This window comes from Marmota monax, unplaced genomic scaffold, assembly GCF_021218885.2.
Source record: "Marmota monax isolate L192 unplaced genomic scaffold, Marmota_monax_Labrador192_F-V1.1 WCK01_AAM20220418_F8-fsc00021, whole genome shotgun sequence".
NCBI lineage: Eukaryota > Metazoa > Chordata > Mammalia > Rodentia > Sciuridae > Marmota > Marmota monax.
The window spans coordinates 6,152,393-6,168,511 of record NW_026695228.1 but is presented as its reverse complement, the minus strand read 5'-3'; the positions used below and the strand labels follow the sequence as shown (position 1 = coordinate 6,168,511).

The following is a 16,119-nucleotide window of genomic DNA, read 5'->3' as shown; positions in this document are numbered from 1 at the left end:
ATATACATACACACACACACACACACAAGTTGGAAGTCTGTTGGGGGAACTCTTAACAGCATTTGTTGTGATGCTGTTCTTGGGTTCTTAAGTCAGGCCCAGTTTGTCTTTGGAGGAGTATCCTAGGTGTAAACAACGGCATCTGACATTTATATGGTGGGGCATAACTTATAAAGGGTTTCCAGGCTGGAGATGGGGCTCAGTGGCAGAGAGCTTACCATGTATGTGTGGGACTCTGGGTTTGAACCCTAGTTTCTCACACAAAACAAAATGAAATAAAACATTGGTAACCTATTTAAATATGTCTTTTCCAGATAAAGCTAATTTAATAATCATTTTAGTAATCTTGTGGCTGATGTCTTGCCTGCATTTTCTCTCTGAAATCTAAAATCAGCTGGATAGTTGGCAGTGCTTGCTCACATCAGTGAGCATCCACAGGTGGAAAGCCCAGGCTAATTTCTCACAATACACCACAGATTTGTCCAGCTAAGGAAGTCTGGAGTGTAGCCAAAGAAATGTAAGTAGGCTGTACTAGTTTCCTGTTGCTGCTGTAACAACTTCCAACAAATTTGTCATCTTAAAGTTCCATAGGTTAGAAGTCGACAGATCTTAGTGGGCTAACATCAAAGGTATGGGCAGGGCTGTTCTTTTCTGAGGAGAATCTGTTTTCTTGGCTTTTCTAGCTTCTAAAGGCTCCTATATTCCTTGGCTTGTGGTCCCTTCCTCCGTCTTAAGAAATGGAAACCTTGCATCTCTTTGACTTTCCATAGTCCTGTTTCTGACTTACCTCTCTGACTCCCTCTTTCCCATTAAGGACCCTTGTGGTTGCATCAAGCCCACCTAGATAATATAGATTAATTTTCCAGTTTTAAGATCGGCTAGTTAGCAGCCTTAATTGCGTCTGCAACATTAATTCCCCCCTGCCATGTAATTTGACATCTGCAGTCCAGGGGATTAGGACTAGGGCATCTTTGGGCCATTATTCCATCTCCTACAGCAGGGGATTTGGCTGGCATTTCCAAATATATTGGGTGTTCTGTGGAGATAGGATTGGGCTTGACCTTTGGCTTAAAATTGGGCAAGTTGTTATATTGCTCCTGTTGAGGAAGGCATGGCTCACCCAGATTCCATGTTGGAAGAAAAGTATCTGGCTCTGCTTTTTGTGTTTAGTACACCTCTTCAAACTTGCTTTTCCAGTCTGCCAGTGCTCATCACCCCCGCCTTCTCCCACTGCCTCTCAAGAGCCTCAGAATTAAATCAGAAATGAAACCATTTGTGTCATACAACTCATAACTGGCAATAGGAGGAAGATTTTTTTAAAAAAAAATTAGTTGTAGATGGTTACAATACCTTTATTTTATTATGTGGTGCTGAGGATCGAACCCAGTGCTTCACATGTGCTATAAGCAAGTGCTCTACCACTGAACTACAGCCCCAGCCCAGGAGGAGGATTTTAAGTTATCATAAAACAAAATTATCATATTTTAAAAATACACTATAGAATATGTGGAGGAAGTAATAAGTTTTAAAAAAAAATCTCCTGTTTTGACCCTGTGTTTTATTTCTGCCTGAAAAGGAGGGGCTGCTGTGTCTCTTTGGGAAATTTACACAGCAACATATACATATTCTTTCTGAAACCTTCTCATACCGATGGAATCACACTATAGGTAATGTTCTATGGCTTTTAATTTTTGTCTTGGGTATCTTTCCATGTTATCATGTACAGATTGTGTGCATTCTTGGGAACATCTGCAAAGCCATTGCATCTGATGAATGCCCTAGTTAGTAGAGTTATTTATCATATTTTATTTAACCCATAATTAACCAAATCCTAGGAGAAACATTTAGGGTTGTCCATTTTCTACTGCAAATCATGCTCCACCATATTTTATATACTTATGCCAATATCTTTTATAGGGAGACTTTCTAGCAGTGAAATTCAGGCAAGTGTGAGAATTTAAAATTTTGATAATTATTCCTAAATTGCCCTCTAAGATTACGCCAAATTTATGCTCCCTCAGTAATGTCTGAGAGCTGCTATGATCCTGTATTTTTGCCATTAGAGTATCAAGCACTTATTCATTTTTCTTTGTTGTTGTTGTCAATACCAAGGATTGAACTCGGGGGCACTCAACCACTGAGCCACATCCCCAGCCCTATTTTGTATTTTATTTAGAGACAGGGTCTCACTGAGTTGCTTAGTGCCTTGGAGTTGCTGAGGCTGGCTTTGAACTCACCATCCTCCTGTCTCAGCCTCCCAAGCTGCTGGGATTACAGTTGTGCATCACCACACCCAGCACTTACTCATTTTTTTTAATTGAGAAATGATATCTTGTTTTTAATTTCTCTTTTTAAACTCGTGAATGAAATTAAGCACATTCTCATGTTAGGGATTTATAATTTTGACTTTAAAGCCTTATTGACAGCCTTTTCCCATTTTCCAACCTTATGATTGAGCTCGAATATTTTCTAAGAATTTTTATCAGGCCACTATATCACGTTCTTCATAATGGGAAGCAACATTTTCCCACACTTGGGGTGCATCTGTAGAGGTAAAAAACAGCGACAATAAGCATTATGGTAGTGGCCACTGTAAAATGCTTCCACACAAAGATCCCTTGTCTTGAGTCACTTTGAGGGTCAGATTCCTTTGCATCCTTTCATAACTTTGTATTCATTTAAAATGAAGCCCCAGAATTTTATGTTGTGGACTAGGAACATGAACTTTCATGAGCTACTGAGGTAGGTTTGTGTGCCGGCTGTTCTGTGGAGAGGTGGAACTATGGAATATAAACCAGTGGATCCAAATCTGTCTTTCCTGGAATGTCATCTAGTCAGACCTGCACAGTCTCCTCACTGAGAACATGGAGACATCTTTGCCCACTGCTTACCTTCTTGCTGGCTCTACTTCTCAGAAAGAAATTTCAAAATGCAGAGACATTCTATAGAGGTTCTGGTTAGGGACCATCTGTCCTCATCCAGAGTCCGAAGTTTAATGCAGTTTCATGCAGTGTATTAAGTCATAGGGGGAATAAAAACTAATAGATTTGTTTCTTAAAAATAAACTCTTAATGACAGAAGTTAAACTTTTTTTCCCTAGTTCAAGGACATAGGATGACATGATAAAGTACTAGTTCAATAACCTCAAAGAATTCATACTGTGGGTCTTTTTGAAACTCAAGTGTGTGTTTCACAATCACATTTGTGGAATAGAATGATGACGTATTATTCAGGAAGAGGGCGTTCTGACAAAACATCTATCCAAGTGACCAAAAGCCTAGCTTGGATAGTCGTCATTGGGCTATTTTATGCTGCAGAGATAGAATTTCTATGTGTCATAGTGATTTACACGAAAGCTAGAATCTAGTATTAAAAGGAGTATTGATAGGTCCTACCTGATTGCATTGAGGCCTTAAAATTCACGTTCTTCTTGAGCTAACTATAATCGCACAGTCCTGATCATTAATAGTGCTGCCACATACTGTTCCCATTACCCTAGGCTGATTATAGCCAGCTCACAAATTTCCCCTTGAAAGTTTTCATTGAACGAAGCATTTAGGAGTGGGGCAAAGTAAAGCATGCTAATGTGACAATTTTTAAAATGAAGGATGTAGTGAGCCTCATTTGGATTTTATGGCAATGGCATAACATGAAAAAAAATTATGAATTGCTGTGATTACCCTCTTAGATCCTTTATTCAACTCACATGTGAATGAAAGTACAGGGAGACCGTCTTTTAATATCCTCTGTCATGGGGGCTAGAAAAATGGACACATAATGCAAATTAAAAAGCAGAGAAAAATGCCCTGTATTTGAGCCAAAGGGTATCCAGTGGGATTTAGGGACTGTAACTTTCACAGAGTGTTGTCGGTGCTTCCTCACTGTGGAACTAGGAGCTGTGTTGGTTTTGCCTTTGGGCTCTCTATTTCTACAAAAACATGGGAGCCCGTTTTATCACAGGTACTTTTTCCTGAGCTTGTTAATATTTACAGCAATCTGGATATCATCGGCATATACCAGAGCTATCCTTAAGAAAAGTGCAAAGTCTAAAATTGCCTAAGCTTTGGATGGTTTCTGAAACCCCTAGCTCTTGGTCTGCTTGTGGTATTGCATCCTTGGTTATTTGGGAGCCAGTGGATATAATGATCCAGAAACTCCACCTTGTGAAACAATATGGGGCAAATGCGCTAGATTTGGTTCTCAAAGGCTGACCTGCTGTGTGTACGTAGTACGTGCCTGGCACATTAGAAGTGCTCAGGGAACAGGCCTTCTGTGTGGCCTGGGGAGAACATTATCTGCACAAGAGTTCTTAACGCACGATGCCTTTTCTATTATTCATGATGCAATCCCTTTTGGCCTGCAAAGAACAGTAAATGCCTCTCGCTTTTAATGACTTGTAAATCAAAACTGTTCTGCGGTTTGCAATGCCACTGGTTATTTCGTTTGTGTTATCGTACCCTTCTGAAATTTCCACCAGAGAGAATCAGTTGGGAATTTCCAGGTGAGAGATGTAAATGATTAAAATGGGCACATAAAATTCAAAGAATTGAATGACCAGCTGGCATAGTATGGATGAGAACACTGTCCTGCTGGTCCAATTAAGGTTGATAGCTTTCTGAATCTCCTCTGGAGTCGGGTGAAATGGCTAGACCCTGGTTAAATGTTGAGAAAACAATTTCCTTTTTCAACTTGGGCCTATTCAAATTGATGGGGAAAGTTTTCTATTTGTTCATGTTTGGATTCCCTCTAGCAGCCGGCCCAGAGCCCTCTCCACACTGGGTGCTAAGGGCTGGGTTTTGACAGCCACTTCCTGTCCTGTTTGGCTGTTCCCTGGAGCTAGCCTCTAGCATGTCTGTTGCTTTGCTGCTCCTCTAGAGCCTGGGGTCCTTAGTGCAGTGCTCAGATAACCAGGTACATCCAAGTCCCCTGGAGGAAGGACTGGCTCAGTCTGTTCTTCAGGGACTGAGGGCAGAGGGGGAAAGGGGGTTGCTTGGCTGATAGTTTGTTTTGCAACTTGGAAAAAGTTCTAGAGAGCTATTTCACTATAGCATCAACATGGTTAATACCACTGAACTGTACACTTAAAAAATGGTTTAGGAGAGATTTACACATAAAGAGATACATTTGTCAGAATATATGGAACAGTGCACTAAGATCTATATATTGTTTGAGGTATAAATTACAGTTCTTCAGGACTGAATAAAAGGCAAAAAACCAAATGCAGGTCTGTGCCCCTGCTCCCAAGGTTTCTGTCGTCTGGCACAGGTCCTGGACCTTGCTTTTCTGTGCCGTGATGCTGATGCTGCAGTCTGGGGACCACACACTGAGTTGGCCTGATTTAGAGTTTTTCAGTGCTGCCACTGGGCATACCCTCAGTGTTTTGCTTCCCCCCACCCTCCGTCCCCACCAGGCCCATAACTGCATAATTTGTGGGGAAAGCAAGGCAGTTTAGCAATTAGTGGCATTGAGTGTGGAGTCTGAAAGAATCAGTTATGTGGTACCATCGACTCTAGTGTCCTTGTGCTCACTTTCTGAGTAAAGGCATTTACCATGCGCAGAATGAGAAGAAATCCATCCCCCAGCACAAAGCACAAGTCAATAGTAAGTTAAGCTGTGGATACAGAAAGGCAGAATTCCCGGAGTGCAACACTGGTTATGATAGAAGCAAATCATAGGCAGTAGAATTCCTCTAAGTTTAAGGCATGGGATTATTTGATTTATTACTGGTTACAACGACCACCTTATTCTGTTTTATTTTGGAGCTGGAAGTGTTTGTAAAATTGTTTGGTTTTCATTAGGATATTAGATTTAAAAAATCCCCCATCTCCCCTAACTTTGTATCACCAAGAGGTTAAGCATAGATAGATATGGCAGCAGCCTTTTGGCCCTAGGGTAAGCTCACTTGTGGGGTTTTAGGGGAGAGATGGAGTGCTCCTGCCTGGAGCACGATACGGGAACTGGTTATTCAGAGAAATGGCAAGTGGTGGAATGAAGAGAAATAAATTGAGAGAACATTAAAACTTAGGGCAGCATTCTCTAAAGCACTTGCTGCCACGGTGGAAATGTTTACTTTCTGTGGTGTCTAATATGGTAGCCAATAGCCACCTGTGACTACCAGTGCTTAAAATGTGGCTAGTGCCATTAAGGAACTGCTGATGGCCCCTTCCTTCACAAATGCAGTAATTAGGATTTTATTTAATTTTACAAGTGACTGTTGCATGTGACTGGTTACCACTATTGGACGGTGGAAGTCAAGAGCATAGCATGAAAAACGCTTATAGTCCTTTCTCAGTATTGGTGTGTGGGTGTGTGTGTTAGGGGGTTGGTCCCAGGACTCCATCCATGAATGCTCAAGACCCTTGCATAAAATGGTGCAGTATTTGCACATAACCTTTGCAAATCCTCCTATGTACCTTAAATAATTTCTAGGTTACTTATACAGTGCAATGTATGTAAATCGTGCTTATTGTTTAGGAATAAAGACAAAAATCTGACATATTTAGTTTAGGTATATTCCCCCCACCCTGAATTTCCATCCCAGTTGGTTGAACCCTTGTATATGAATCCAAGAATAGAAGGCCTATTGCATCCTGTTGTCAATCTAGGCAAGAGGAAATTTAGGTGAGGAGCTGGGGATGCGGGGGGTTTGTGACCCAGGTCAGATTGAGAATCCTTCAGTGTTGGGCTGAGTGGACTTCTTTTGGGGGCGGGTGGACATGGTGCTGGGGATGGAACCTAGGGTCTTGGTCATTCTAAGCATTTTTTATCACTGAGCTACATCTCCAGCCCCCACTAAAGACTTTTGATCAGAGATGAGGACGTTTGGGGAAAAATGTTCTGGTGGTGCAGACCACATGAAGTCTGAGGAGGAGGGGTCTGGGATGAACCATGACCTGGGAAGACTTGAGGTCATATACTATGTGCCTGAGGCCTTAGGTGTGATAGCAGAAGAGACCAGGATGTGGGTGGGCCTATGCAAGTCCACTTGTGTGGCAACATGAGTAGAGATTTAAGGAAGCAGATCATGCACAGACCCAGAGGAGGAAGAACAATTACTGGCAGATGCAAAGACCCTGAGGAGAGCATATCATCTATGTACCCAGGAATAGAAGATGACTGGCAGGGTGAGGAGGATAAACCAGGAGAGAAGCTAGAAGTCCATAGGGAAGCATCCCATCCCATAGGGCCCATAGGCCACAGTCAGGACACTGAAGTTTCTTCTGAACAAAGGAGAGTTTTTTTTTTTTTTTAATATTTTTTTAGTTGTAGTTTGACACAAAACCCTTATTTTATTTATTTATATGCTGAGGACCAAACCCAGGGCCTCGCATGTGCTAGGCGAGCGCTGTACCGCTGAGCCTCATCCCAGCCTCAAAGGAGGGTTTTGAGCATAGGAGTGGCCTTGGGATGGAGTTGGTCACCTCTGCATGAGCCTCTCTGATCACCTTCTGCTTGGCCTTCATTGTGTGATCTTGTATCGTGTGTCCTTTCACTTTATTTAAATAAAGACCTCATGGAGATGATGCATACACTGTAGAACTTACTCTCGGTGCATCATTCAATGGACTTTGGTATTTTCACAGGTGTCACCACCACAGACAACTCTAGAGCATTCTCATGACCTCAAAAAGAAACCCTATACTCTTTAAGCTCTCTCCCCATGACCTCCATCCTCCCAGCCCTTGGTGACCATGAATCTACTTTGACTCTACAGATTTGCCCATGTTTCACATAAATGGACTTATAATGTGTGGCTCTTTGTGGCTGACCTTTTAAAGTGGGATATTTATTTATTTTTTGGTGTGTGCACTTAAATTTCCCTTATTTTTACTTAGTTTTATTCACTCATTGCTTGAAAAGTTTTATTGAATATATTATAAACCATCCTTTCTGTTGGGATCCTAGAAATGAGGGTCTGAGTCAGACAGGCTTCCTGTCATCGGGGTCATTTGGATCCGGGTAGGCCAACAACCATGGGCCACCCCTCCTCCCAACTCCTGCCTCATACTAACTGGTCACTCAGCAGTCTTTCCCCCCAGTCCTGGGTGGCCTCTCAACCCGTGGCCTTGCCTAGGCAGCACTGAATAATTGATGACTCTCCATTGAAAGGGATTTGACAGACCTGGTCCAGTTAGAGCACACTGCATAAATTATAGCTGAGGGGTGCCAGAAGGGGTGTGTCCCAAGTTCCTTGGTGGGATGGAGGCTCCACCTCTGCCCCTGTGAAATGTGGTTGAACTAAGTCTTGAAGGATGAGTTGGAACTTGCCAGCGTGACCCAGGACTGGGAGGAAGGAAGAAAGGTCTGTGCGCTCCTCCAGAAGGTCGGCTGGTTGAATGCAGAGACCCCATCCAAGGCATCCTTATATCCTTATTGCAATTCCTCACTCACAGGCATCCAGGGTGGCAGAGAGGAGAGTAATTCGGTGCCTGCTCACCCTCTAGCACCCCACCCTTAGGTCTCTGTCTTCAGTCATTGCTTTTCTTTTCCTCAGAGCTCTCCAGGAAGGCTAGATCAGGGTCTTCAAGGAGTTTCTTGCTAGCTTTCCTGAACATTCTAGGGAACTGTGGATGGCTACTCATGTCCACAGTGCCTGTCACCTTTAGACCATAGCCAGTCCACTTGGGACCGTCGATGTGTGTTGCTGCTTGTGTTTGTCCTTTCCTGGTGTAGCCAGGTCTGGGGAGTGATGCTGCCTTATAATCAGGGCCTGAACTGTGTGGGGAGAGTGGCTTATTGCAGCCTCAGAGCCCTCAGTCTGGGGGAACTACTGGGGTGGCTTCATGCACCTTCCCGAGGGGTACTGCTGGAGGAGGCTGCAGCTCCACAGGGGGAGGCAGGTGTGTGGGCAGTGTCACCACAACATGCCACGGTGTACCCAGCATGAAAGTCACAGGCCTCAAGGGGACATTATTGCCTGTCTATGAACCAGCCCCTGGCTTGGCACCTTACATGCATTGTCTTGTTGTGACTTCTCAGACGTGGCCTGTGCCATCTCCACTTCATAGAGGAGACCGAACCAGCCTTATAGGTGGAAAGGTGGTGGCTTCAAACACAGCTCAGAGCTTTCAGTCTTGCTCACTGTCCCCTGAAGCCTGGTGTTCATCTTTTTTTTTTTTTTTGTCATGACTTTTATCCCAATGCTAACAAGCTTTTGTAATCTAGACTGCTCGTGCAACACCCGGATTAGGGCCATGGGGACTTGATCCTTGACTCCACACAGCTTGGCTCTCAGGAAGCCCTTGGCCATGTCACCAATTCAGTGCTGGCTTTGTTCTTCATGTGCCAGCCTTTTGCCCCTTGAGATAATGTTGTGAAGCACCTGACACCGCGTGTGGCACCCAGTCGGCCCTTTGCATCTCTTGGGACGATTCCCTTTCCCCAGCTGCAGGCTGATGCTAACAGAAGGTGCCTGCTGGCTTTGCCAGATCCTGCATCCTGCATGCTGGATGTCATTACCGTCCCTGGCATGCTGCAGAGCCACAAGTGCAAGTTGGTGGCCTTCCCTCCCCTCCATTTCCTTTTTGGCCTTTTGGTTTTCTTTATGCCTTCTTGATCATTTTCCCCCTTTTGTTTAAAAAAAAAAAAAAATGGAGTCTACTTTCTAAGTAGATACATGGAAGTGAGACAGACACGCTGCTGTTTCCCATGAATGCTTCCCTCAAATGCTTTTAAAGGAACACCTGTCCATCCCCTTGGGATAATTGTTCCTGATGTTCTTGGCTGATGATAAATGCCCCCCTCTCTCCCCTCCCTAGAAGTGACTTCCTTCTACCTTCCAGGGTGTGTTTTATTTAAAATTAACCTTTCTGCAGGTCGGCCCCTTTGCTCAGGAAGAGCATCTGTCCTTCCAGTCTATGAGAGCCAAGTGTGGTAAATGTGTGTGTATGTGTGGTTAGCGCAAGAAGGCCAGCTCATCCACTGGGAGGCAGCAGAAGGATTGTGATGTCAATGGCAACCTACTGAGCATCTCCAAAAATGGCAGTGGGGACCAGCCTGCTGTGTGGGCTTGCTCACACTCGGACCTGTCAAGGATTAAGAGCCAGCCTGTCCATCGGGTTCCAATGAACCTAACTCCAAATGGCAACATAAGATCCCCTAAATAATAGTGGTGGCCTTCAGGGCACAGTGAGTCACCTGGATCGGAAGAGACTCCACACGGAGGGTGGTACATGCACAGGAGTCTTCAACAGCTGCCCTGCATCAGGGCCCAGGGGCAACTGCTGTGCAAGACCCCTTCCAAGACGCATTCACGGCATCTGTCCCCGGCATGACTTCTGACCTAAGGGGAGAATCCTTCCTCACAACTGAAAAACCCTCCACCTCGCAAGGATGGCCCATTTTGGGGGACTTAGAGGCAGGCACAACAGAAACCCTTCCAGAGGAGAAATCCCGCCTGTACTAAGAATGAGCATGACAGTAGGTGGATGGGGACTGCCATTTTTCATTCATAGGACAAATTGTATGTTTTGTGTCCTTGAGATCACCTTCTCAAGCATGTAATAGTGAATGCCTTGCACTTGGGTACTCATGGGGTAGAGGTTTCTCAGGGCACCAGGGTGCGTGGGAAAGCCAAGTGGAACTTGCTGAGCTTTGGCAGTTTGGCACGCCGGGCCTTGCCAATGTTACTGGAATGTACACGAGGGGAACTGGGTCCTCAGACATGACTGTGCCAGTTGGTGGGGCTTCTTGGAATGTAAAATACTGCTGATGTGAAGATACACTGTAGAATTATGTAATGATTGTGAAAATTTGGTTCAACATGCAACGAATAGAAAATGACTAGAGAGGAAAGGGACCAAGTCCCTGGCCTGATGAGTTCTGTAAATGTTGTCAACAGTAGTAACTGAATATCAGTTCGCTGGTTGGTCCCTGGGCACTTGTATAACTCTTAGACACTCAAGTCCCCCTCACTTCTCTTCCAGTATTCTCTGTGTGGGTTTTATCACCTTTGTCCCCCATTTACCTGATCCTGCAGCGGCCCTTGGCCTCCATCCATGTCTGTTTCACACTAACTTTTCCTTGAACCCCTCATCTGTGGGCACACCAGCGTCTCTCAACTTAGTCCCTAGTGAATAAAAAGTGTCCTTGCCCTGGTGGCCGTACCCCCTGTGATGGTGTGTAGCTGTGGAACTGGGAGGCTGTCTGTGAGGGTGTGGCGTTCCCTGTGGGGGTCCTCTGCCTTGCTGTTACTGCTGTGTGACAATCTCTCATTGGAGGATATCTGAGAAAGGTGCTGTGTCATCTCTTCTACCCTCCACCTGCCTTTCCGTGACCCAGAATACCTTAAAATTCTTTTTAAAGGGCTGGGGGTGATTGCCATGATTATTATAATATCATGAATAGCTAATAAAAATAAATAAACAAAAAATAAATAAATAAAGGACTCGGGGTGGAGCTGAGTGGTTGAGTGTGTCTAGAATGCACAAGGCTTTGGGTTTAATTCCTAGCACTACTGAAAAATTTTAACCTGCTAGGTTTCTCCGTTTTCCTCTAGGGATAATACCCAGAAATGTTGGGTCTTGTCCAGTGCCAGGGTTCTTTAGTGTAGCTCAAGTCACGCCAGCTCCTCCTTCCCAAGGTAACTGTCGTGGTGGTGGGGGAAGTTGCCAGGCTTTACAGTGGATCAAACTGCAGTGTGTTCCCTGCTGGAAGAGAATTTGTTGTCCATTCTTACTGTATTATCTGTCCTTAGCACGAGGTATTCAGGACAGTTGCAGATCACTTGAAATCAAAGGATTGTTTTTCTGAAAATATTGTCTATTTAAGAATATCTCTTCAGGCTGAGTGCAGTGGCACATGCTTTTGTTATCCCAGTGGCTTGGGAGTCTGAGGCAGGAGGATTGAGAGTTCAAAGTTAGCCTCAACAGCGAGGTGCTAAGCAACTTCGTGTAAACCGTGTCTTAAATAAAATGCAAAATAGGGCTGGGGATGTGGCTCAGTGGTTGAGGACCCCTGAGTTCAATCCCTAGTGACACCCCACACACACACCAAATGAATACTTATTCAGGATGCTTATTTCCTTGGGTAAAAATGACTTTAGGAGCTCATCTTAGTCCTTTACCCCTGCATGTCTGTGATTTAAGGGCTCCGGCATGCATGAGCTCCCCATTATAAGGCATAAGGTACCTTTGTAAGGGTAATGCTATCACATAGGCCTCTACCATGATGTCTCTCAAGTCTAATCGAGGAGGATTCAGCCCTTTAAGATGTTAGGACGTTGGGATGTACAGATACAGCAGGGAGTCAATTCATCAAACCGCCATTGGCCCTAGCTCTCCATGGACCAGGACTGGGGAGAAGGCAAGGTCACTGAGGGAGGAAGAGCAGGTGGAGTAGAAAGGGGTGACATGATGAGGCTCCAGGAAGTGAGGAGTCCATGTGAGGGTGTGGGGCGGAGTGAGGCCTGCCACTGGGAAGTAAGTACGTTCTGCATGTGAGCATCTGCTTGGTGGCTTTTCCTGGAACCGACCTAAATTGTAATTAAGTTACATACATGTATCCAATAAAAAGATTGGATTCCTTCTTGCTTGAAATTTGCATTTGTATTGAAGAATTGAGATTTTTGTTAAAAATAAACATTGAAAGCAATGTTAAATGTTTCTCCTTCACCCATGTCCTGAGTGAGAAGACTGTTGGGCCCGTACAACCTAATACAAGTCAGTTTTCCCTTCTGGCTCTGTTCTGGGTCGTAGTTTCTCCTTCCCTCCTACTGGATGAGACGAGCAGGTCAATGGTAAAGGGCGGGTGTGGGCTTGCCTCTGTTCTCACCCTGTATCTTACATGGTCTCACCATTGATCCTTAAGAGGCCTGAGGTCAGCTGAGGAGCAGAGACCTTTCTGCAAGTCTAAGGAGAGCTCTGGGCACACTCTTCAGAAAAATGCCCAGATGCATAAGTTTTCATAAGATGTGAGATGGTGGTAGGTATCTTAAGGACTGTCCATGGGGCCTTTGCTGTCAAAAGCCTTTGCTTGGAGCCTTGCTGGGCCACCAGGGAATGCCCTAAATTAGCCCCTAACCTCCCCATGAAACCTTTTCCTCTCCATCAGTTTTCACTTGCTTTGCCCCCTATTTGCTAACAGGCATGAGTCACTTGATATTTGTAGCACTACATACCCCGAGGTGCTCGTGTGGTAAGAAATATTGAGTCATAATTTTTGTTTTTATTAAAAATCTCATTTTTCCAAAGCCTGCTTCTCATTAAAACAAATTTTAATTTCATTTCATCTTTAAGTCTATGTACATTTTTGCGGCTGGACCGGCTCATCTGTAAAGATCTCTGGGGGAGTAGGAATCTGAGCTTGCCTCTTGCTAAGTCGTAGAAATTGGATTAGCATTATGAAACCATTTCGGATGCCCATTTTTCTTCCGGGATGGAGAGACACCATTCTGCCACCTTCAATCACTTCCAGTCTGATGTTATTGCTTTGTAGGTGAAGATCCATAGATTTGGAGAACGTGGGCATGCAAGTGTACCCAGGAGAGGCGTGGGATGTCATGAGGGGGAGGGAGGGCCTGGATGTGGGTGAGCACGTGGACCTGACACAAAAGTAACACTTGGAGTGACAGATATTCATATCTTTGGATTCCACATCAGAATAGAAGAATCAACAGATCCTTGACCAAAAAAAAGTACCTTTGAAAACCTCTATCAGAGCCTGAGTCTTCGGATCCCCTGTACTGCCTCCTAGTGGTGAGCAGTTTGTGGGCTCTAACAGGTGTCTGTCTTCATGGCCAGTCAGCCTGCTGGGTTCTCCCTACTTTCCTCTCAACACCGACGTGGACCCACATGGAGGCTGCTCTGCCCTTCCTGCAGATGGACTGAGCTTTGGTGTGGCTGGAACAATGTGTCCTCCCGTGGGCTTTCCTCCCTTGGCAGGACATCAGGGCCTCCAGGAGCGGTGGACACCAGTTACTCTGGATGAGTCAGCTCTGGGCCCTGTGCACCAGCCTTAATCTCTGCTGAAGCCAGTCTTTGAGAAGAACATTCCAAAAGAGGGTGGGGGCGGGGGAAGAGAGACACGTGAAGTTGATTTCAAGTAGGAACCTGAGAAGTGTGTTCTCATGAGTGAGTGCACTTGGTTTCATGTGGCAAGATCTTAAATGGGGCTAAGCTGGGTTTAATTTTTGAGACTGGTAAATGGCAGAGCATGGTCCTCTGTGAACATGTCACACCAAGTGTGGCTGTGAATGGGAAGGATGAAGATCTCCCTGTGCACTGGCTTGTGGGCAAATGGAAATCCAGTCTTCAAAAGAAAGAATGGTTGGTTTGCTTCACAAACCTCACTTGAGCTATTGATTTATTTAGTTTGCAGTCTTCTTTGTGAGAGCAACTAATTTCAAGCAGGAACAATTGCACTAGAAACATACTTACCTATCTTGTTGAGATGGCAAGGATTTCACAGCCCAACTTTGCCCCTGATGGTTTGGTTTGATTTTTTTGTTCTTTTGTCCCCCAAAGCAGAATGCTAGGCACTGCCCTGTCCTTCCCCTACTGGCCCTGGGATGAGGGGATTGATGACTCAGGTCACCACCATCCCTCTTTGGAGTATTGGTAAGAGACAGCAGCATGTGTGTGTGTTAGGCTGGACAATTGCAAACATCTCAGTCATTGAAAGCTTCATTAGATGTAAGATATTCCATCAAGGGAGGTTAATGTCACCTTTGCCACTGCGAAACATGTTTGATTTGAAACACGTTTGATTGAAACGTCTGATTCCAGTGGTGTCAGTTTGGAAATGCAAGCTCATGGTGAACCGAATCCAGAGCAGGGAGAGTCGGGTGGGCAGACAAATCCTGGCCTTGGCCATTCAGGCACACAGCCACATTGGCCTTGATGTAGTGATAACCACTGAACCACAGAAGAAGGGAGTAGCAATGAGAAGCTGGCAGAGAGGCAGGGCAGCCTCTGGGCCCCCAGCTGTGATGCTGGGTTCCTGATTGCTCTTCTCCCAGCTTCCCTATGTAGAGTTAGGGCAGCCCCCGTTTCCAACTTCCCCTCAGGCATTCTTTTCTAGGACAGGTTCCTCAGGTGTTTCGGCATATTCTAGCAAAGCAGACTGCCAGCAATGTCCTGTAGCACCCATTCTGAGCAGGCTGGAGAACCAGACGCATAATGGAGGTGAACTCCCACTTGAACCCTGCGGGTTTCATTGAGACCTTCCCAACCATCTTCCCAGAACTGAGGTTATTTTCGAGATGATTAAGGATAATTTGAAGTTTGTCTGTTACATTGAAATTTTAAAAATGCCTACCCCAGGCTGGAAGGAGTACCATGATTCCCTCCTTTTGGAGTGTTGGTCAGGGACAGCCAGCATGTGTGTGTTAGGCTGGGCAGTTTCAAGCTCCTTGATCATCAAGGTAGTCTGTGTCTATTAGACATCTCTTTAGATATGGGATATTCTAAGGAGGTTAATAAGTCATTGGTTTTTGCATGAACTTTAGACAAGTCTGTAACATTTTATATTTAATACCTTTGACCTCCTGCATTTATGTTTGACCTGTCATTCATAACTGGAAACAAATCTATAATGTTCTGTGGAGTGCTTTTGCTTACAGATAAGCAAGTACCATAACATAGGAAAATATGGAGCAGTGGAATGGGGTCACTTCTAGCAGAGTTCCAGGACAGCTTTACCCTCATGGCCAGAGTTCTTGATACTTGGGTATTGGATGATTTTTATATTCAGTAAGTCCCTCTTGCACATTTTGTTGATTAACTTGCCAATTTTCTATGTCACTTGGAATTTGAGTCCAGCAATTGGATGCATAAATTTGCATTGAGGAAAGTGGAATATACATCCAATATGAATCCTCATAGTTTCAAGGTTTTTTTCTGAAATTTTCTTTCTCAAATTAATGCCAATTCTGAGATTTGCATTTGCCCTAGTTATCCTGATTTGAGTCAAAATAATCTGAGCAAATTTTTCCATAGATATGGTAATTTTAGTCCCAGGAGAATCCAGTACTTATTTGTAAACAGAAAAATTTGCCTCTTATATAAAGTGTCATGGGTCATACAAGTTAATAGTTTTTGGCGCTAGGCAAGATTAGGGGGCTCATGCCCATATTCTATGGTTAGTTTCTTGAAGAGCAGGAAGCGAAGGGGGCTTTTTTTT

The 16,119-nt window shown here is 44.5% G+C and overlaps 1 protein-coding gene across 2 annotated transcripts in view; it reads left to right on the top strand.

The window, feature by feature from the left end:
- Osbpl10 (oxysterol binding protein like 10) overlaps window positions 1–16,119 on the top strand; it is a 275,538-nt gene that overhangs the window by 215,747 nt on the left and 43,672 nt on the right. The gene's annotated exons all lie outside the window — the stretch shown is intronic.